The sequence below is a fragment of the Pan paniscus genome, chromosome 13, assembly GCF_029289425.2.
Source record: "Pan paniscus chromosome 13, NHGRI_mPanPan1-v2.0_pri, whole genome shotgun sequence".
Taxonomy (NCBI): domain Eukaryota; kingdom Metazoa; phylum Chordata; class Mammalia; order Primates; family Hominidae; genus Pan; species Pan paniscus.
Window position 1 is genome coordinate 112,189,006 of NC_073262.2, and position 22,422 is coordinate 112,211,427.

General features: G+C 35.0%; 1 protein-coding gene across 40 annotated transcripts in view; it reads left to right on the plus strand.

Annotated features, from left to right (window-relative positions):
* The window catches only part of MAP2 (microtubule associated protein 2), a 310,414-nt gene that overhangs the window by 142,274 nt on the left and 145,718 nt on the right, over positions 1 to 22,422 (plus strand). For 22 of the 40 annotated variants that reach the window (XM_034954994.3, XM_008959005.4, XM_055109049.2 and 19 more), the window contains one exon: positions 14,699 to 14,763. The gene's annotated coding sequence lies outside the window, so the exon portion shown is untranslated. Of the gene's footprint in view, positions 1 to 13,945; positions 14,107 to 14,156; positions 14,424 to 14,698; positions 14,764 to 22,422 lie in introns of those variants that run through there. The other 18 variants (XM_057301493.2, XM_057301499.2, XM_057301498.2 and 15 more) reach the window with 11 other exon arrangements.

Consider the following 22,422-nt stretch of genomic DNA (forward strand, 5'->3'; position numbering starts at 1 on the left):
CATGCCAGCTAATTTTTTTTTTAATTTTTGTAGAAACAGGGTCTCTCTATGTTGTCCAGGCTGGTTTTGAACTCCTGGGCTCAAGCAATCCTCCCACTTCGGTCTCCCAAAGTGCTGGGATAATAGGCATTAGCCACTATTCCCAGACCGAAAATATCTATACATTACAGATTGAATTATATCTGTATTTCCTTAACTATTTCCATCCACGATTTATAGCTTCTTTAAAATGTCAGTCATAGGTATATCCTTATCCAAAGTTTTTTTCTTTTTCTCACATTTGTCATACAATTTTGTGATCTTTCTCTCTGAGGCCGTTAGCTCTTTGTTAACTAACCTAAGTTCCTAAGAAAGTCCAACAAGAAATCACAAATTCATCCTCTCTAGTACAAAACATCTGTCCTGTGTGGGCATCATTTCCCAATGAAATATTAACTCTTAATACAAAGGTCACAATGTAGGATTGTTTTCTCTTGTTATTTGCTCATCGGGTCTCTTAATCAAAAATGCTACCTTTGGATTTCTTGTCCGACTGCACAGATGTTTAAGAAGGAAATTTTTCTAAGCAAAGATTTTTTAATATAAGTAGCCAAGCATTCAATCTAGGGAAGAATGCAACCAGCCAGTCAATAATGATGGAATACTTTTTTGTCTGTTTTTCATTCTCCCTCACTCAGCGACTGCTGACTATGCACCTCCAGGCCAGAGGCCTATTGAGAGTGACATTCACTCTTTCCAAGATAATCCTCATGATAGGATGCACTTAATTTATCCTGTTTATGAGACTGAACTGCACTGATTTGCATATCATCAATACACGTAAGTCCTGAGTGGAGGACCAACCATCCTAATTAATATATCCCCTGTCACGGACTTGCTGTATCTAGCAAATTCTGGAATAATGCTGATTGCAGGTGGCTGGTGAATATTGACGCTGTTCAGGATTTATAAGGCTGTATTGGAAGGCACGTGAAACTAAAATCTTCCTTGGAACAATGTCCCTGTTTAAAACTACTCTCATTCAGACCCAGCTGGGCATTCAGCAATGCCAGCCATTGAGTAAGATCTTTCAAGTGCCTCAGCCTGCTTCACCTGTCAGACTGGCTCAGTGGTTTATAAATGAAACTCTATTTGTTTCCAAAGCTCTTGATCCTCCAACTCTTCTCTATCCATGTTGCATATTCTTGCTTCTCCTTCTGATTTGAGTGTCTTAACTCTCCTAACACACATCATCAGTTTTCATTTAATTCTTTTTTCAAGTGATGTACAAATAGTGCTGAATCAGTCTTGGCGTTTCTGTGCTATTTTATCATCTTCACAACCCCCGTTTGTTTCTTCGTTTTTTTGTTGTTGTTCTTCTTCTTCTTCAGCTTTTTTCTGTTGTAAAATAAGTTTCTTTTTCATCACACTTGGCTTTTAACTCATGAGTGTCAGTTTCTCAAGGTTTCCTTTTGTGCATTTCTTAACACAGGCCTCACATCCCTTTCTCTCATCCGCCATCAATCAATCATACATTTTGTTAAACAGCTCCAAAATAAAATAAGAAATTATAAGAAAATTAGAAGCATCCCCTTGCCACTAGAAAAATCTGTTTTTGAGGCATCACCTGCTTTTTTCTAATATGTCATCTATATGCGTATAAGCATTACAGTAGAAAGTATGTATAAACTGGACATTTGATTCACTTTTCTTTATTTTTTTTAGCTTCACTGGTTTAAAAATAAATAAATACCATGCTGCAGCACTACATACAATGATCTCAGTGACAACATATCTTCCTCCCCATCAGCGACTTCTTCCATTTTTTTAGGTCAATGTCCACAACACAAATTAACATTATTCATTGTACCCAGTGTAAAAGGAGCCTACCAGATATTAGAGAAAGTTGTGTAAAACACATCGTTTGCCCCTAACTAACATAAAACCAAGGACCTATATAGACGAAAGTTTATTTAAATGATTCCGTAACTATTTTCCTTGACTATGTTCCCCATTACTTTGGGGTAAAATGGAGGAGAAAGAGTTGAAAAGGGGAAGGCAAAACAAAGATAATGGAAAAGTAAAAAAAAGCAAAACACAAGAGTGTGGTAGCTCAAGAAAAAGGTCAGTGGTCCTGGGGGTGTGGAAATTTCTCTTCCAGACAGATCTGTTGGCCCAGATTCTTACAATAGCTATTTTTGCATTCCATTTGAAATAAAAAAGTAGATAGACCATGCCTAGAAAAAAAATTGAGTTCCGTTTTACAGAATATTAAATAAAACACTGACTTCTTCAATTATATGTTTGCTATTAGTAGCAAAAGGAAAAAAAAGCCACAAAACTATGGAAAATGAAACGAGTATAAATATAACATAACATGAACTCTTTCTCGCCAACTTAATGATAATGTTGAGAAGGAATATACATATATAGGCATTGCTTATGTATAATATTTCCTTTTGATTTAAAAGCCAGTATATCTTTTACCTAAAATCCTTTGCAGCTGAGAAATCTGATGATAGAATGAGCCATGAAGTTTTAGTAGAAATAGAAACAGTACGCCCACTCTTCATCTAAGTTCCTGTTTCTTTTCACACTAGGGATTTGATATTCATCATCTTTATTCTTTGGTTCCAATCAATAGGAGAATTTGGAACTTTCATGCACATGTAGATGTACTATGGAATACATTCTAAATATTCAAAGTGTGTTGTAGTTCTGTTTTATTGAAATATCTATAAATAAATACCTGCATAGATAATTAATTCTCTCTTCTCATCTCTATTGTAACCTTGGTACAAGGACTAGAGGAAGAGGAGAGACTAAGAAATTATATATGTAATTCCTGGTGGCCATCACCCTAGGGTACACTGTCCCCTCAACAGCCAAGAGAATAAGTCTGGATTTCATAAATTTTTGGAATGTGGATTTCAGTTATTCACAAAATAAATATATGCATTTTCAGAAATCATTCCACTTATGATATTGTATTTATTAAACCATCAAAGTAGACATCTTATTATTTGAACTGGGAATATTAGATACTGAAAATAAAAGCTATAGGATCATGCAGAATTTAAGCTTCTTCAGAATAATCTGGTCATGTTAAGGTTAAAGATTACTAAATTTAAATGGATTGGCACTAGCTGACCTCTTAAGTTCTGCTGGCTCTCCAATTCAGTGAAGTTGCTGAAGACTGAAGGAACAAGAGAGGTTTAAAATATTGAGATATATTACTTTTCAGTGCTTAGAAAGCAGTCAACAAAATAGCTCCTTTTAGTAGTTTTCAAAAACAAATCAGGTATTTAGATCTACTGTCATGAAATGTAGCATTTGATTTTGTAGCATTTGATTTGATTTCAGTCTTTCATGAAATTGTAATGGCCCCACTTGTGGAGAATTTGATTAAATGAAGGTTCATTTCCTGCTTTCAAGAAGATCAGCCAAGAAATTAATGACTCTAGAAGATGGTTCTGCTTGACTGGTTGGCTGCTAAATAAAAATTTTATTTAGTAAAAAATCTTCCGCACTAATTCTCTTAATTTTTCTTAATGGTTTGCCCATTTCTCTTGCAAATATTGTTTGCCTATAGGGTAGTTGTACCTACAGTGAATACGGTTTGTCTTAACACTTAGGTTATATGTAAGATAAAAATAAATTTACTAGTTATAACTAAGGATTCACAAGTAGATAAGAAAAACTGCTAGAATAATTTTTGTAGAAATAAAAAAATAAGTAAATACTTTTTAAAACTTGAAGTAAAGGAAGAGGGGTTACTCAAACTCCCTATAAATGTGCCAAAGATGAAAAATCTAAAATTTGTATATTCAAATAGCTAACCAAGACCCAAAATAAATGAAACACTTACACTACATGTTTTATCTCATGATTTCTGAAACTTTTAGCCCTAAGACTTTTAGGAAGGTAATTTATGCTTCTTATATGAGCTTTAATGTTTTAATTTCAGTGTTCATGCATGCATGAATGAATATTTATTGAATATTTATTGTGCACCAGTTATATACCAGACCTAGTTCTAGGTATTTGGGATACATTCATGAACAAAACAGGCAGAGTCTTGCCTTCATGAAGCTTACAAGTGAATGGGGAAAGACAATAAGGGATAAACGTAACAAGTAAATTAATTATGTGGCACATTAGAAGATGATAGCAAAATGGAGTAAGGGGGATTGGGAGTAGGAATTACAGATTGCAGTATTGAATAGGATGGTCAGGTGAAGCCTGCTTGAGAAGGCAATAACTGAGGGAAAACTTCATGGAAAGAATAGAATTGTCTGAAATAAAAAAGTGTCCACACCAAAATTTAACTATTAAAAATGTGTTAACTTTTTTAATGGACATGGATTACATAACATGATACGGTGTTTTCTCATGTAACGTTTAAGATTCACCATGATGTTTGATGATTTCTAACTTGATAGAATAAAATAAGGGTAGTGATTGTGTTAAGATATGTACTTTACTATTATCATCTGTACTTCTAAGATAGGAGTTAATTTCAACAAGATGTTTCAAAACAATCATAATAAGCCCAAATTGTCAAACAGCAAAGTTCTTTAAAAACACATGAGCCTATATTGCACTCATATATTCTATATCCTCTGCCAAGATTAAACCAGATAGATAGTAATTAAAATTATGATGTTTTCCTCACCTCCAGGAATGCTTGTTTATACATATATATTATTTAAATATGAACTGATGGAATCTGAAATAATTCTGACAGTAAAAATCTATATTTTTAATCTTATCTCTTTTATGCACAGCCTACTTACATAACAAGTAGTCTGTCTAAACTCCCTCTCCTGGAAAAATAGAAAATTCTTAATTCTGTGTTTAATTTATCTCTTCCCTTTCTGCTATCTTGTAAGTGTAAATGGAAAATTCTTAGTTCTATGTTTATCTCTTCCTCTTCTGATACCTTCTAAGTGTTAGGCTGAATTACAAACTAATTAGCTGAGAAGTCCAGGGATTGAATTTCTGCTCTACCACTTACCAGCTGTGTTCCCCTGGGCACTTTACTAAACCTAATTAGGCCTATTTCCTCAACTGTAAAATGGAGGCACATGACTCTCAGAATTGTTGAATAAAATAATGTACTCAAAAAGACTGGCACTTTATAGGTTCTTAATCATTTTATCAGAATCATGTCATATGCTTTTCAAATTCGCAAATATTAGAATAAATAACTGAATGTAAATTACTGAAAAATGGACCAAGCCCATATCTAATAACAGGCATTATAGTATAATGATGGTTTTTGTTTTTTGATTTATATGTTGGCGATTCTGAGAAAGGAAAGAGCTTTATGACATTATGTGCTTGTGGGAATTTTGGAAGCCATTATGAAAAAGGCACAATTTTAAATGAACCAAAAAGGAAATGTAAGATTTGGGTTGGAAGAGAAGAAATCAATGATTCCTGAAATAAACTTATGATTACGATAGGCCTCAATGGGTAAGGGATTTTTGTGAAAAGGATGATACGGGAAGCATCTTAGCTGTCCATTCTTTTGTCATAATAGCGTAGTTCTGTAAGGGCTGCTTCACACAAATACTTTCACTTGTTGCCATATTCCTAAAATACACATTTTACTTCCATTTCTCATTTCATGTGCTTTTACTTTACAGTTGCCATTTATTTACTAAAAGCCAATGTAAAACATACTCTCCCTACTAAGGAGAATGTGCCCTTACAATTTGTTTATTTAATATACACATAATCATATAGTCTTTATTTACACAGCCATGGTTACATGGTATGTGTGTAAAATATATGCTTATACAAGAACCCTTTTGCATAATATTCACTATAGATCCTAAAACTTATGAATGAAGAACTTCTAAAACAATGGCACCATGATATTTATTACAATTTTTAATATGAAGGTACATTACGTTAATAGAGTGCCCTCTACCCCATGTCACTGCCACTCAGGTCAAGAAGACATTGTACATCTTCCAAGTCAATACAGTCTCTCATACTACTTTCTACAGAGGTAAACAGTATTCCGATTTCTTTCTCTGAATATTAGTTTTATCTGCTCTGGAAGTTCATATATTATTCCATATATTTAGTTTAGTATTTACTTTCACTAGATATTGCCAAACAGTTTTCCAAAGTGGTTGTATTAATTTAAGCTCTCACCAGCAATGTATGAGAGTCTTAGTTGTTCAACTATTATAGTTTTCCTTTCAACCTCTTGAGAGCTTTTAATTCCCAACATAGTTCTTAAAGTGTAATGAGATTATGACTTTATGAATTGAAGTAGCAATTATTTTTCATAATTATAGTTCATGTGACATTGTTTTTAAAAAGAAGTTTGGTTTATTTTACTTTGGTAAAAGTATGTGAGAAGACTAGAACTTTGAGTATAGTTATTTCATGAGCTTAGGTGGTAATGTCATATGAAATCTAAATATGGCTTTTAAGCAAGCCTTTTTATTAAATTGCAGTCAGACTTTGAATGCTGACAATAAGAATAACCTGTCTTTCTCTCTCTCCATTTATACCATCCCATTGGCTTTACCTTGATAAGTGAAATAAAAGCACTGATGGAATAAAGAAAAACGAGAATTTATTACTTTTAGAATTGTGCAAAATTTGTCAGTGAAATATGAATATCTCGGAGGTTCAAGATGGTGCATAATCCAAAAATAATTTGAAATGTATTATGTACATACATTTGGATAAGAATATAAGTGATTTTTTAAAAAAATCACCATACTAAGATTCTAAATGAAATAGTCAAGCTAAACTCTGATCATCATAACTCAGAAGTATTAAAGCCTGATTCAAGAGCAATTGGAAAGTGATTTCTAGTTATCTTGTCTTACTCTTCACCCTACTTGGTTGGAATAAATTCATCCTTCTCATTGCAGTACAACTCTAATTAATATCACAGTAACTATGTCAAAGATGACCACATGCAACACGTATCTCAATATGCTCTTTGCTTTTTATAAATATACTTTATTTTGTAATTTATTTTTCATCCAAGTTCAGTGGAGATACTAAATATTTTGTTTAAATATTTCTTACTGGGTTTTATGTATAAGGCATAGTTAAAATACATATAAAGTAAGGCAGATAGTTATAGGACTTTGGGCTTGTATAATATCAATATTATTTTCAAATTTTAAGTAAGTTAATAGCCCAGAGCTCAGTGGCATAGAATACCTAGTAAACTTAAATGAAATATCAAATAGACAACAAGCTAACAAATCTAGTCCATTTTTTAATCATAACAAAACTTGTGGCAGGAGTCAAGTGATTCAAGGATTCTACTTTTTCAGGAGAAATTTTGTTCCTCAGTAATAAATTTGTCCATTGTTTGCTGTCAGAATTATTTGCATGAGTTTCTCAACATACGGATGTTTTTATAACTAGTAACTCAGCTTCATTGATGGTGTATAGTTAATACTTTTTATAGTTTTCTATGAAAAACAAAAGACAGCCATGAGAGTGATTTACATATATTTATCCTTTAGATGCTTAGTGATTGTCTTTCAACTCCTGACCAGTTGTTCTTTATCACATAAATCAGGGATCCACTAGAGCACATATCTTTCATTTATAATAGCATGTTAATCCATTTGTCCATGTAAAAGAAATTTTTAAAAATGGAGATCTGCAGATCTGCAATTGAATTTGTTAAAGAATTCAAGAAACACTTCTAGAAGATTTTCAGATTCCCACATGAATCAGAGTCTCATGGCCTCAAAAAAATGAATAGCTTTTGGAGACATGCTTCTAACAATTTGTAATAATCTGGAAGGTGCCATGGATTGAATTATAAATTTGTCATATTTTAATTAGTGGCCATGGAATTCAAAGACTTGCTGCCTAGAGACTGGGACCTTCTTATTACTTTTTTATCTTTCTTTTTTTTTCCTTTTCTTTATTTTTCTTTTTCTGTTTTTTTTTTTTGTTTGTTTGTTTGTTTTGAGGAGTCTTACTCTATTGCCCAGGCTGGAGTGCAGTGGCACGATCTCGGCTCACCACAACCTCCGCCTCCTGGGTTCAAGCAATTCTCCTGCCTTAGCCTCCTGAGTAGCTGGGATTACAGGTGTGAGCCACCACACCCAGCTAATTTTTGTATTTTTAGTAGAGACAGGGTTTCCCCATGTTGGCCAGGCTGGTCTCGAACTCCTGACCTCAGGTGATCCGCCCACCTCAGCCTCCCAAAGTGCTAGGATTACAGGCATGGGCTGCTGTGCCCAGCCCTTTATTACTTTATTTTTTACTGAGTTATTGAGATATAATTCATGTGGCATGAAATTCACTCTTGTATACAATTCAGCAATTCAGTGGTTTTTAATATATTCATAGAGTTATGCACCCATAACCATTACTTAATTTCAGAACATTTTCATTACCCCAGAAAGAAGGCCCTACGCATTAGTTGTCACTCTCCATTACCCTCTGCCCCAAGCCTCTGGCAGCCATTAATATACTTTCCATTTTTATGGATTTGACTATCCTAGGTATTTCATATAAATGGAATTATAAAATATATGGCCTTTTGTAACCACCTTCTTTCACTGAGTATAATGGTTTTTAGGTTCATTTGTGTTGTGACATGTCAGCACTTCACTTTTTTATTGCCAAACAATATTCTATGAATATACCACATTTTTTTAAAGTTTTATTATTAATATTTTTGACTGACAAATCATAATTGTATACATTTTTGGGGTACCATGTGATGTTTATTTGGTTTTTGTACAGTACAATGTTATTACCTATGATTCTCATGGTACATTCGATCTCTAGACTTGCTCATTCTACATGATGCTATTTGGTATCCTCTAACCTACATCTCCTCATTCCCTGCCACTGCTAAACTGTCCCCCAGCCCTGTCACTGGTAACCACAGTTTTGTTCACTGTCTATATCATTGAATTTTTATTATTATTGTTATTTATATCTCACAAATAAGTGAGATCATGCAATGTTTTTCTTTCTGTGTCTAATGTACTACACTTAGCATAATGTCCTCCGGGCTAATCTACATTGTGGCAAATGGCAAGATCCTGTTCTTTTTTAGAGCTGCATAGTATAGATACACACACACACACACACACACACACACACACACACAGAGATTATGGTTTCTTTATCCATTCATCCATCTACAGACACTTAGGTTGTTTACATATCTTAGCTATTGTGAATAATGCTGCAATAAACATGGGAGTCATTTTGTACAACTCACGCTACCCAATCCCGCATCCATGTATAGCTTCTCTAGGTATTAGGTTGAACCATTTGAAATTGGCATTTTGTAGGTAAAAAGTAATATAATTTTATCATTTTGTATATCTAAGACTAATGTGCTGATTATGACACTTTTTGTCTTTTTTGACCAAAATATATTTTTGTGTGGACCAACTTTGTTGGAAGAGAAAATGTCATCTATAGTAAATAAGGCAAAACAGTGTTCAGTGATTTTGGATATCATGATAATTTGTAAAATACTTACACATCTGCCTATTTGATTTAGAATAACAAACTCAAGAATACTAGGGGAAAGCATAAGTATTATTTCTATTATAAGTTTTTGAAAGTACAAATTTTAGTAAGTGTAGTCATATCTCTACAAAGGTCATTCCAAAATATTTTGGCCATGAGGCAGCATTAATTTGTCAAATTTTATTTTAAAAATCTAAAAATTATAATTTAGCACATTTTAATACCAAGAGAAGGCATGATTTATCAAACAAACTCTTTCTGAGCATTTAAAAGCTGATAGCCCCATGCTAGGTACTTTGCAGAATTCAAAGAGAGTAGGAGACAAGTCTCTATTTAAAATAAATTTACATCCTATAATAGAAATTATAAAACATATTGATTACAAAATATATGGCAAGGAAGGCCGGGCGCGCTGGCTCATGCATGTAATCCCAGCACTTTGGGAGGCCAAGGCGGGCGGATCACGAGGTCAGAAGATCGAGACCATCCTGGCTAACACAGTGAAACCCCGTCTCTACTAAAAATTCAGAAAACTAGCCGGGCGTGATGGCGGGTGCCTGTAGTCCCAGCTACTCGGGAGGCTGAGGCAGGAGAATGGCGTGAACCCGGGAGGTGGAGCTTGCGGTGAGCCGAGATCGCGCCACTGCACTCCAGCCTGGGCAACAGTGAGACTCCATCTCAAAAAAATAAAAAAAATAAAAAATAAAAAAATACATATATATGTGGCAAGGAGTCGCTTACAAATAAAAGGCAATATTTTTAAGAAAGACTGAATATATAGAATAGGGAAGACAATATGGAATACAAAAACTTCTCTTGTGTTTAGACATTCCAATTCATCCACTAGTGTGATTTTTCATATTCAGTCATTTAAAAAATATGTTTGAGTGCCAGTACGCTCCAGGCACTGTTTTACGTGCTTTGGATACCAGTGTCCCAAACATGTAAAAATGACTGCCCTCGTGGAACTAGCGGGGTGAAGTTAGAAGTAAATAAGAAAAGTTTATGCTATGATAAGTGCTATGGAAAAAAGTAAAATGCAGCAGGGGATGAAAAGCCATGGAAAGGGCATGGTTGCAACTTTCATTATGGTAGTTAGGAAAGCCCTGGTTGGAAGATGATGTATGAGCAAAGGCTTTAAGGAGGGAAGGAAGATAAGCCTCCATTATTCATTCCTGGAGAGTTTAGGTAGTCATACACAAATACGCAGACCAATATATTTAGGGAATGAAATCAAAGTTATTTCAGAAGAGGCACAGGGGTGAATTAACTAAATTTGGGAGTATAGCTAATTCAGATTCTTAAAGATCAGGCATCTACAATGAAGCAGATATGACAGAGGGGTGGAGTCATAGTATCTCATCAAAGTGAGAAAAGGAAGTGTGAAGTTAGGTTTCTGCTAATTTATTTATTTATTATTTTGAGAGACGGAGTCTTGCTCTGTCGCCCAGGCTGGAGTGCAGTGGTGCGATCTCGGCTCACTGCAACCTCCACCTCTTGGGTTCAAGAGATTCTCCTGCCTCAGCTTCCCAAGTAGCTGGGACTACAGGCATGCACCACCACACCCAGCTAATTTTTGTATTTTTTTTTTTTTAGTAGAGATGGGGTTTCACTATGGCCAGGCTGGTTTCAAACTCCTGACCTCAGGTGATCCACCCACCTCAGCCTCCCAAAGTGCTGAGATTACAGGCATGAACCACCATGCCTGGCCTTCTGTTAACTAATTTATTAAATGAAGTGTCTTGAAAAGGAAATCCTGTTTCCCACTTTTTTTCCATTCCCAGAACCTGTAAAGAGTCTGAAAAATAATGTATGTGTGCCATCACAATTGATTAAATGAATGGATGAATGGTGGTAATCCAAGGTCTAAAATACTGTCAGACAGAAGAAGGGTAAGGCAAGCATCAGTTTAGGCTTTTGGGCATAAATATGAAAAATCTAAAAATTCACAGAAGTATCTCAATTGTCGGTTGTCTTGTATTCTTAGAATATGACATACCTAAGGGCAGTAATTATGTTTCACATATGGTACTTACTCCATGTTGGAAACAAGTGGGAAAAAAAGAAAAGAAAAAGAGTGTACCAACTCATTCTCATGTACTGAACTAGGTATCCCTAAATATTAAATGACCTCCAGAGAGTATTAAATGTTTTTGGAAGCTGTGCTATTTTTTTAGACTGACCAGGACCCTGTTATGTGCTTTCATGATAGAATATGATTCATGTTCCAAGACATAAGTCTTAGGCATCATTTTTTATGTTCAGAAGTGAACAGAAGACAATACATTAAAATAAAGCATTCACTTTGAAAAATCACCTCATTATCCAAAATCACTGAAGAAAAATAGACATTTAACAGGGAGATTATATTTAAAGGGGCATTTTTTTTTTTTTTTTTGCGGGTCGGGGGAAGAATTCCAACCAGTATGTAGGATTCACTAAAACCTGAAATCTCTTGTGATTATTACCTGTGGTAGTCATACATTTTCAAAATGTGATTTATTCATTTTATAGCTACATACTGGGGAGAGAGGATGATGATGGTGGCAGCAACTGTCTTTTAGACATCAAAAAAAGCAGTATGACCCTATCTATAGATGAGTTAATCCAAAAGCATTGAATCATATAAACTGAATATTGAAAGAACAGTTTGGAAAGAAAATAAAAACAGTAAAATATGAAGGTCAAAATTCTAGCCACATTTACTGAGTAGTTTAGAAAGATTTTAAGAAATTTTGCGCCCTCCAGTGGTTGTTTTGGAATGAATTATTATCATTATGATTGTAATTTTTAATTTTACCTGGGCTTTCCATTTTCCAGCTTCATTGTTTTTGGTAACCCAGGAAAGTTTAACTTGTCTATACCTAGAAGGTGCCTTGGGAGACCGACTCAATTTGATTACCCAGTTTTATGCTTGCAGAAATAATAAGGCCAGTCATGATAAGAGTGCCTAGTATGTAATGATGAAGTTCAGGCTCAACAAGATAGGTTCACAAAAGGGCAATCATGCTTGATTTATCTGATTGCCAGACTGGAAATGAAAGAAAAGCAGTGACATAATTACCCCAGATTCCTCAGACCTCAAATACAATCCAGCACAGATATTTGCAAAAGTCTTCAGAATCATTGCAATGCATTTTAAAGAGGGACATACATCACTGCTGTAGCAAATACAAGAAGGTTTAAAAAATCAAAGACAAAGGATGTTTCTGGAATCTGTATTGCTTGCAAACAGAACAAAAGGGAGCAGGGAAAGAAAGTCACTTGGTGAGAGAAGAAAAGCAGAGGATTGAATCAGGAAACGCTGCGGGTGCCTGGGTTTTGTGACCTTGGTCATATTCTTTGGGCCTCAGCTTTCTCACCTATGAAACAAAGGATGTGGACTAGGCTAAGTGGTTCCATGAAGCCAGTATTTGGACAGAGGCAAGGGGTAGCAGAATTGATCTCATACAAAAGAACTGTAGTTTGAATATTTATGAAAGCAAAATTAGCTAGTGATTAAAAAATGGGGCAGAAAGGTGGCTCAAGGAGAATGCAAATTTATCTTAATTCAAAATACAGTATAAGACTGATGGAGGCGATTCTTTCAAGAAGGAAAAAAAAAAAAAAAGAAACATATCATCTGTCTCTCAATTTCCTTCCCTGTAGTCTCATTCTCTCTTATCTGCCATCATATTTTTTTTTCTTGACTTTCTGTTTCCAGTAACCATGGTGATGCTTCTTCCCAGCAACCTTCTTCACAGCTGGCCTTTTTGGTTCTCATCGAATTTTGCTCCATTCACTGGTTCAGGTTGCTAACAATGCTGTAAAAATTAATTTATTTATTGACATTTTTCTCCTTCCCTTTTCCTCAGGAAATAAATGCAGGGAATTATTCCACACTTAACCTCCCTACACAAGGGCACTGTAAAACAGGGATATTCAACTGCTAATTTCAGTTGCTAACATGGAGGGGATACAGATTATGCCAAAGATTGAATTCTCTGCCTGGGCCCTCAGGGACTGAAAAGCCCCAGGACCAAGCTGGTTGCCACCTCCTTTTGCTTTTGTATGTAAATGGAATAAATAGATTGCCCCCAGAAATCACATATCTGCCCTGGTTTTCTAATTCTCTTTGTTTTTTTTTTTTTTCTTTTTCTCTTGTAAGGAAAACATGGCCAAGTGCATAATTATAACTGTTAAAAGGGTATTGAATTTTCTGTAGGAAAATATACATAAATATATGCATTTCTTTAATGAAGATATTTATTTTGGAATATAAATAAGCAATATGCGATAGTTAAAAATATTGTAATTATCTGCCAATGACAAAACATCAACAAATCTCTGATGTCCTTAATGCAGATAATAAAAATTCCCATAAACTAGTATTTAGTTATGTCCAGTTTGTGTAGCTTAACTTGTTTGTAATCCTATATGCCTGAAAACTGTTTCTCTATTTAAGCGGTGTGTGTGTGTGTGTGTGCGTGCGTGCGTGTGTGTGTGTGTGTGTCTGGCATTAACACAAAGGAGACCAGATGATGACATTCATAGGCTGATAGACTCGACTCCTGGGGACACACTTGGATGGAGGCAATTAAAATGCCTGTCAGGCATTTGGTACCAGAAGCCCCTATGGCAAACCGCTAAATCGTAAGTGAGGGCTGCATCCTATTGTCAGTGAATGATGGCGGAGCTGAGTGGCTTGTCATCATTCTCGAAAATTCTGAGGCTAGTGAGCTCTCTCCCTCTCTCCCACTCGCCTTATTTTCCTGTTCGCCACTGCGGGGACTTCTAATTTGCAGCTTCCCTTTCTCCGGCACACACAGACACGAGCTGGTGGCTTGCAGACTGCGTCTGTCTGGAGCTAGAGAGCCAGAGAGCCAGCCTGTGGGGATAATGCTCCCGGAGAAGGATTCTGCAGCAGTTCTCAAAGGCTAGACTTGAGTGGTATTGCTGCATATGCGCTGGTAATGGTTCGGGGCTTTTAATTTTATTTCGTTTCATTTTCAATTCGTTTTTCATAGGATGTGCTTTATGTAATCTCAGAGTAAAGATCTTTTAAAATTCATTATTGAGCTTCCCAAATATTCAAGTACTGCATTTTTTTTTGTGCTACAGACCTCCAGGCATAGATTTATTATTTGAGTATAAAGAATGCATTTGCTTACTGGTGAGTTATAATTTTTGATATTTAGTTAACAAATCCATATATATATATGTTTCTTTTGTTTTGTTTCGGTAGATTCTTCAGCTTGTCTCTAACCGAGGAAGCATTGATTGGGAGCTACTCATTCAGAAAATTAAAAGGTACCACATGTTTTGTTTGGATGTTTTAATGAGGGAAAATCAGGGGAGAATTGGAATGTTTTTATTTAAATTAGTTTATCTATGATTGGTCTTTTATCCTTAAGCTTAAGTTGATCATTGTCTATTGCATATACCATTTTCTATGCAGATACTTCTATTATCTAGGGTTGTTTTGATTAGAGGATGACTAAAGAATTGTGTCTTTTGCCTATGTTGCAAGTTATTAACAAATATCAACATGTTTGGCTTATTTGGAGATTTTATCATTGTAATGTTTTTTTTAAAGTCCAAAATTCTCCATCTAAATGAAAATTCATTAATTTGAATTTAACAGAAATATGCTAAGTAATTATTTTATCTGAACAAATCCTGCTAAGTGATTTATTAAAATGGTTAAATGAAATGCCTTGCCCTTCCCAGGTAGAATGGGTGCTAGAGACGAAAGCCCAGGAATGACTCAGTATTGTTGGCTTTACAAACAAAATATTGTAACTTCTTTATTGACATTTCAGTCTTTAAAATGGACATATTTAAAGGCCGAAGTTGTTAGTTCTTAAAAGAAGTTATTTTACATTTGCTTTATTTGGAATTGACAGCATAAGAAAGTAATCCTTCATCTTGCCATGAATGCACTTGAATCCACTTGATCCTGGGCCTCATGCCTTACATGAAAAACATTAATTTTGAAATTCAGCATCAGTATATATATTGATTTGAGGTGGCAATTATGGATATTACCTTTTCTTTAAGACCGTCTTTAACTTTAATACCTATTAATATCAATAAAACCTATATTTGTAATTTGCCTTTAAAAAATGGAAGACATTTTCTGCCCTGCTGAGAAGAAAATCAGTAATACCTTTTAAGCCTTTCCTTGGGATCTATGTATAATATTTCTTCTCAAGACTGTCAGTCCAAAGCATTTTACACAATAAATTTAATTTTTGAAAAATATACCTGAAAATAATGTCCAACTACTGACACTGAAATATTATGTGAGTGTACGTACACCTGTGAGTGTGAATATTTGTAGCAGGTGAAGGAGAGTAATACATTGTCCTTTGTTAATATCTGCAATGTATAATCATGAGAACCTTAATTTATTCATTCCACAAGCACTTCTTAAGAGCCTTGCTGCTGTGGGTAATTATTGTGAGAGAGAGAGGGAAGGGGTAGATGACACTGTCCTCAGCCTTCTAGAGTGTAGGCAGCATCACATAAAGATTTTTGAACAGGAGAATGAATTCGTTAAAATAAATCAGTGTGGTCTGAGAAAGGAAATTGCATTATTTCAGATATTGAACAAAAGCTAATACTAGTCTTGAGACACATAAAATTATATTGCACTTCTTCTTCAGAAATTACTCAGTGGAATCGTGTATGAAATCCCCCAAACAGGACTATTTCGCCTAGATATTGTAAAACTCTTGAGACCATTCTCTCTTTTTAGATTTCACTTAAAGTAAGTGAAAATATTTATGTTTGGTGGAAAAAAAATCTATTTGGTATTTTCCCATCTGATTAAATCCAGAGAGCATATATTTCACATGAAGATCTATTTCCTAATCTTCAGACTCATTCAGCAACTCATTATATTAATTTTGAACTTTAGGATATGTGTATGAATTGGAAAAGGGTGAAATTATTTAACTGCTAAAAAATGACTCCAATGCGTTGTCAATAGGAACTAATAAGTTCTGTTATGATTTGTCTGGATATTGGAGAAGGGGCATACAATCTTACCAACAGGCCTCTGGCATCTAAATTTTGGAGGACCAGTTAAAAATTCATCTAGCGGTATGCTGACAAAATGCATATAATAAAAAATGAGTTTATTAAAATAGTAGGTTGGGTGATTAAAGCAGAACAGAATTTGACTACTAGAGTCAAATTCTGGGACCTATATCATGGTTTTTCTAGTCAATATTGTGGTGAGTTAATTCCTTTACTGATTTCACTCATTTTTTTCACTTACATTTTTAACACATAGTATAGTGCCTGGGTCACAGTAGGAATTCAATAAATATTTATTTAATTATTTCATGAATAAATGAATTTGTCAGCATTTTCCCCTATTACTTTTTTTTCTTGCCTTTCTTAAAATTATACACTGTGAAACAGACATCTGGTCATTTTTTTTTTAGTTACCCAAAATATTCATTACATGTTTCTAATAAATAATAATTAGATCATTACACTGGATATAAAAGTGACAAACCATGTATAGAAATTTCTTTAGGCTGTACGGAAAAGGATTTTTCTGGTTTTAGATTAAAACGGAGAGAATTCTTGAAATGTCCTCTTTCACTTTCATCAGCTGAGGGAAATATGCCAAACTGCAGCCTGAGCTTTGCTTATGGACGCTTCCTAAATACTACTCCCAGGCTTGACATTGTTTATTGCTTTTCATGTCTTTGGCCAAGATTTTGCTGCAGCAAAGGGGAGGAGGCCTTTCCCCCCATCCCCTTTCTATAAATGTAATATGAGAAATGATGTCATACTTACCAGTCCATAATGAGCAACAAAGCATTTAAGGATAGATAGATAGATGATAGATAGATAGATAGATAGATAGATAGATAGATAGATAGATAGATAGATAGAATATTTTCTGTATATTTAAGGAATCTATCAAGAAACTTCTAGAATCACATGGCTTTAGAGAATGTTATTCTTTCTTGCTGTCATTTATTTTCATTATTAAAAGTGTAATTTTTTGTTATTAACAATGTGACGGACAATATCCTAAGTCCTTAACATATATTATCTCCTTTAGCTCTCCCTATAATCCTGGGAGATAAGTGTGGTCTCCATTTTACAGATAAATGAATTGAGACTACAGTTGGGCAAACCCAAGTCTGGCCTCAAAGTCCTTCATATTAAACACTAAATTTTACCACATTTTTTTCTAGCAGATTTTTGGTACCTAGTCATTGTCTTGATGTTCCATGCATTAAGGTTAAAACAGTATGCTTGCAAATATCTTGATTTATCTGCAAGTATAAATCAAAATATCTCTATCTATCTATCTATCCGTCTGTCTGTCTATCTATCTATCTATCTATCTATCTATCTATCTATCTATCTATCTATCTATCCTATCTATCTATTTATCTATGGTAGAAGTGAATATGTCCTCAAATACTTAACTAATATTCAAGCTCTATTGTATTTTAATTTTTATATTTAACTTGAAGGACTTTATTCTTCAAGGATGAATGTCAAAGATAAATTAGGAAGTTTTAAAATAAATGTATTCATAAAGCATTTTCCATGTAATTATAGTGAAAAGTTATTTTGAATTGCATAATCTATATAAGAAAATTAGAGAATCCAAGTGCTAAATAGCATAACTGATGTTATAACTTGCAAGGTTTGGGTTTTTTTTTTCTTTTTAAAGTGAAATAATGGCAGAAGAATGTTCAAGTGACCAAAATAAAGAAACAAGCAGGCAACAGGGCCATGGGCAGAGTAAAAATACCAATTCAACCTCAAGGACAACTAACTTGGAAAAATCACTGAAGATACTAACAATTACACAAATATGTATTAAGATTCTCTACTTGCAAAGGAGTATTTACAGGAGAACATTTCCGGAGCTCAGTTGGAGTCAGCAAAATAAGATGAGGAAGTAGTACCAAGGCTCACTGGTACCGTAAGAGAGACATAAATAATTTTTTTTTCAGATTTTATTTTAGATTCAGAGAGTACATGAAGGTTTGTTACCTGGATATATTGTATGATGCTGAGGTTTGAGGTATGAATGATCCTGTCACCCAGGTACTGAGGATAGTACTCAATAGTTCATTTTCAACTCCTCCTTCCTTCCCTCTGCGCTTTAGTAGTCCCCAGTGTCTATTGTTGCCATCTTTACGTCCACAATTACCCAGTGTTTAGCTCCCACTTATAAGTGAGAATATGCGGTATTTGGTTTTCTGTTCCTGCATTAATTTGCTTAAGATAATGGATCCAGCTGTATCCATGTTGCTGCAAAGGACATGATTTCATTCTTTTTATGGCTGTGTAGTATTCCATGGTGTATATATAACATATTATGGATAATTTATTAAGGGACTTCATTACAGGGCATGAATTCTAATCATTGGAATGGGACTCAACAGGAAATACTTCATAGAGTATGAGTTTTCTGAGGCGGAACTTGGGGATGAATAGAAGTATTCAAGGGGGAGACAACGTATGGAGGAGCTCCAGAAAGAACAAACATTAGCAAAGGAATCAAAGGAAGTGAACATGCTGGGAAAGCACAGACTGATCTCATTCATGTTCTAGAGTATAGAGCAGAAAAACAGGACTCTTAGAAGATAAAGTTGTATCATACGAAATGGCTAATATTCATCTTTTTTGAATTATAAAATTAGAAAATTTCATTCAGTTCAACTTAATACATTGGAAGATGGCTTTGAATGCCAGTCGAGGAGGTTTGTTTCTTATTCAGTGGGAAGCTATTGACTAGTTTGAGCAGGAGACTACTATGACCAAACTGTGTTTTCAGATTATTTGTTTCATAGCTCTGTGTGAGATAAATCAGAACTGTGTGTGAGAGCATGTTGAAGAAAGCATCACTTCAGAAGCTGTCATAGAATAATCCCAGGGGAAAAACAAAAGTCCAAAGAGGGTATTGACTGTGGTCATGAAAAAGAGGTCATGATAATGAAAGATGCTTCTGAGCTCAAGTTCATATACAGAGTAGAACAATTGCTTGATTGGTAGGAGTAATGAACAGCAGAAGGACTCAAAGGTGACTCTGAAATTTGAATCTGATAACTGAAAAAAGCAAAGGGAGAAAGTAGCTGAGAGCTACACGAGGAAAGAGTCCTTCTTTTATTTTTATTGTATCTCTAGTCGCTAGCAAAATGCCTAGTACATAGCAGACAGCCAATAAATGCTAAATGAATGAGTGAGAACGCGAATAAAAAATGAAGAGGTATGTTTAGGACATGAGGCTGGATATGTGGGTGGACTGGGCTCGTAGATTGCAGAACATGCAGATCCAAAGCTGAGAAGGGAAGTTAGGGAGGGAGGGTGTGGGTGATATTAACAAGAAGGATAAGAAGAGGACCAGAGGGAATCTCTTGGCAGTACCTGCATTTAAGATGCAAAATAAGGGACAAGAATTAAAGTTGAATGAAGAATTAAAAAAAAAAAAGCAAAGAAAGAAGAGGACAGGGAAGGTTATAGAAAACAAAGTTAAAACTCAAATTTTCCAGAAAAACTGAAGAATGAGAATAAAGAAAATGTTGCTGGGATTATTATTTATTTCAATAATTATTTTGTTATAAAAACAATAAATCCACATTTTGTAAAATTTGTAAAATTTAGAAGAGTGTAAGGAAGGAAATAATAGTCACTCATAATTACACAATCCAGAGATTATTGTTAACACTTTTAAAACATTATGATGTATTTTTTATCCTACTGCTTTTAAAATTTCATAATCAAAATCATAAGGATATAATTTTGAATTCTGCCTTTTTTCATTCAGCAGTGTCTTAAGGATTTCTCACAACATTTTGCCACCTGCATATTATTCTCTCACCTAAAGTTTGGACATTTTAAATCCCTACTGTTTCCAGTTTTTCACTATCACCATAATGCTGTAGTGGAATAGTTTGTACATTACTCTTACACAATATTTTAAATAATTTCCAATGGATAGTTACTTAAAACAAAATCACTGTATTCTATTTTGTCAGATTCCTGGACAGATAAAATTTGGTGGTTTCAAAATGAGCCTCGGCTTTCCTCCAAGGAGGATCTGAGATTACATTAGCACCTGCCATGTGCCAGCATCTGTGAAAGGCACTTTAATTATCACAGTATCTCTGATGTCGATTCTATTATACCCACTTTATTAATGAAGGTACAGAGACTCAGAGAGTTGCACATGTTTTTTAGGCCTAGTTTTAAATCTGGGTCTGACTCTAACTAGTCAAATCGTGGAGACAGAAACAAGATCTTGAGAAATGAATGAGTAAATAAGGATATGAAAACAATAGGAAAATACACTTAAGAAGTCTGGAACTCAAAGAAAAGAGAGATAAAATATGAAAAGCAAGAAGGTAGTGACTTCAGTGGGCTTTTGCTGCTTATTAACATGGAAAATCACAAGCCAAAGGCAGGGGCAGGTAGAGAGGGGTGCTACATGTGTAATCAGAAAAAAGACAAATTTATAGAAAATGTTCTAAAGGAAAGGGTATAAAGAATGTGGACAAGAATTTGGGCTTGGCATGCAAAATGTAGCTTCCTGATAAATAAGAGCAAGGGAAAAGAGGGTGAGACTTTTGAAGTGGTAAAGAAAAAATATGAGAAACCTTGCATATCTCATCTGGACTTTATCCTGGACTGAAGGATATTCATTCAATGAATATTAATTGAATACCTAATTCCATTCCCATTTCCTGCCCTTATGGAACTTTCCTTCTAGAGAGTGGAACTAATCAGTGGGCTAACAAATAAAATTAAAATTACTCAGGCAGCTGTTCAGAGAATGAATTATAAAAGGGTAAGAGTAGATGCTAAGAGATTTGCTTCTTAAACTTTAAAGCAGAGAAGAGTCAACTGGGGATCTTACTAAAATGCAGACTCAGAGTCAGTAGGTCTAAAGAGGGGCCTGAGATTCTGTATTTTGACAAGCTCCCAAGTAATGATGCTGCTGGTCCATGGAGACCATGCTTTGATTAGTAAAAGGCTAGAAGGCAAATGTCCGGGCAAGAAAAATGAGAAATGATTGGAGGAGTGGTTGGTGAGCAAGTCTGAAGTAAGCTCTTCTTATTCAGCAACATAGCATACTTTTAAACCTCTTTGATGGAAAGAGCAAATTGCCTGTCTACTCCTGAGTTTTTAAATCCCAGCCAGTTGTTTTATGAAAAATCCATTAAATCAACTCAAATGAGCTACTGGCATTCCATTCTTTCTGCCCATTCTTAATGCTTATTATGCCATATAATGAATTTTGGTGGCTTGGGTTTGGGGACGTGGTTCTATATAACCCTGTGTCCGTTTCTTCATTCCAGTTCTATTTCCTGCCTCATGATTTCTTTGGACTTTAATGTCCTCTCTGCCTGGATTTCCAGTACAGTACCGAGCTGCTAAATTCTCTGTCCCCTTAGCTCTTGACATCCATCACACTCCTCTGTGGTAAGCTTCTGAGTCTCCACATTCCATCCTCTTGCCACCCACTCCTACTAAAAGCCCTGGGTGACTCTGCTTAAAGCCACAGGGGAACAGAAGATAGTCTCTGACTTCAGGAAAGCATTTTTTTTTTCCTTTGAAATCATCTCTTTGTGGTGGACTGTTTTGGTTGGTGACAGCAACCTGCATCCCTCTGAGGGATTTGTCAGAACTCTATAGGAGAATGCATCTGTGTGTAGACAATCAGAGTGTTCAGAGGAGCCAAGTATTCATAAGAAGCCTTGACAGACTCTGTCAGGAGGAATGTTACCTTTCTGCCTCCAGTGCTAGAATGTAACTCTAGTCATCTCTTTTAGCTATGGGAACGTGGGAGCACTGACCTGTTTGATTACCCTCACATCACTCATTGTAGCTATAAAATATCTAAGAAAAAAATCAAATAAATATAACATACCCATCCTTCAAGGCAGAGTAGCTCAAGTGCATGTTAAATATCTGTGGTGTCCT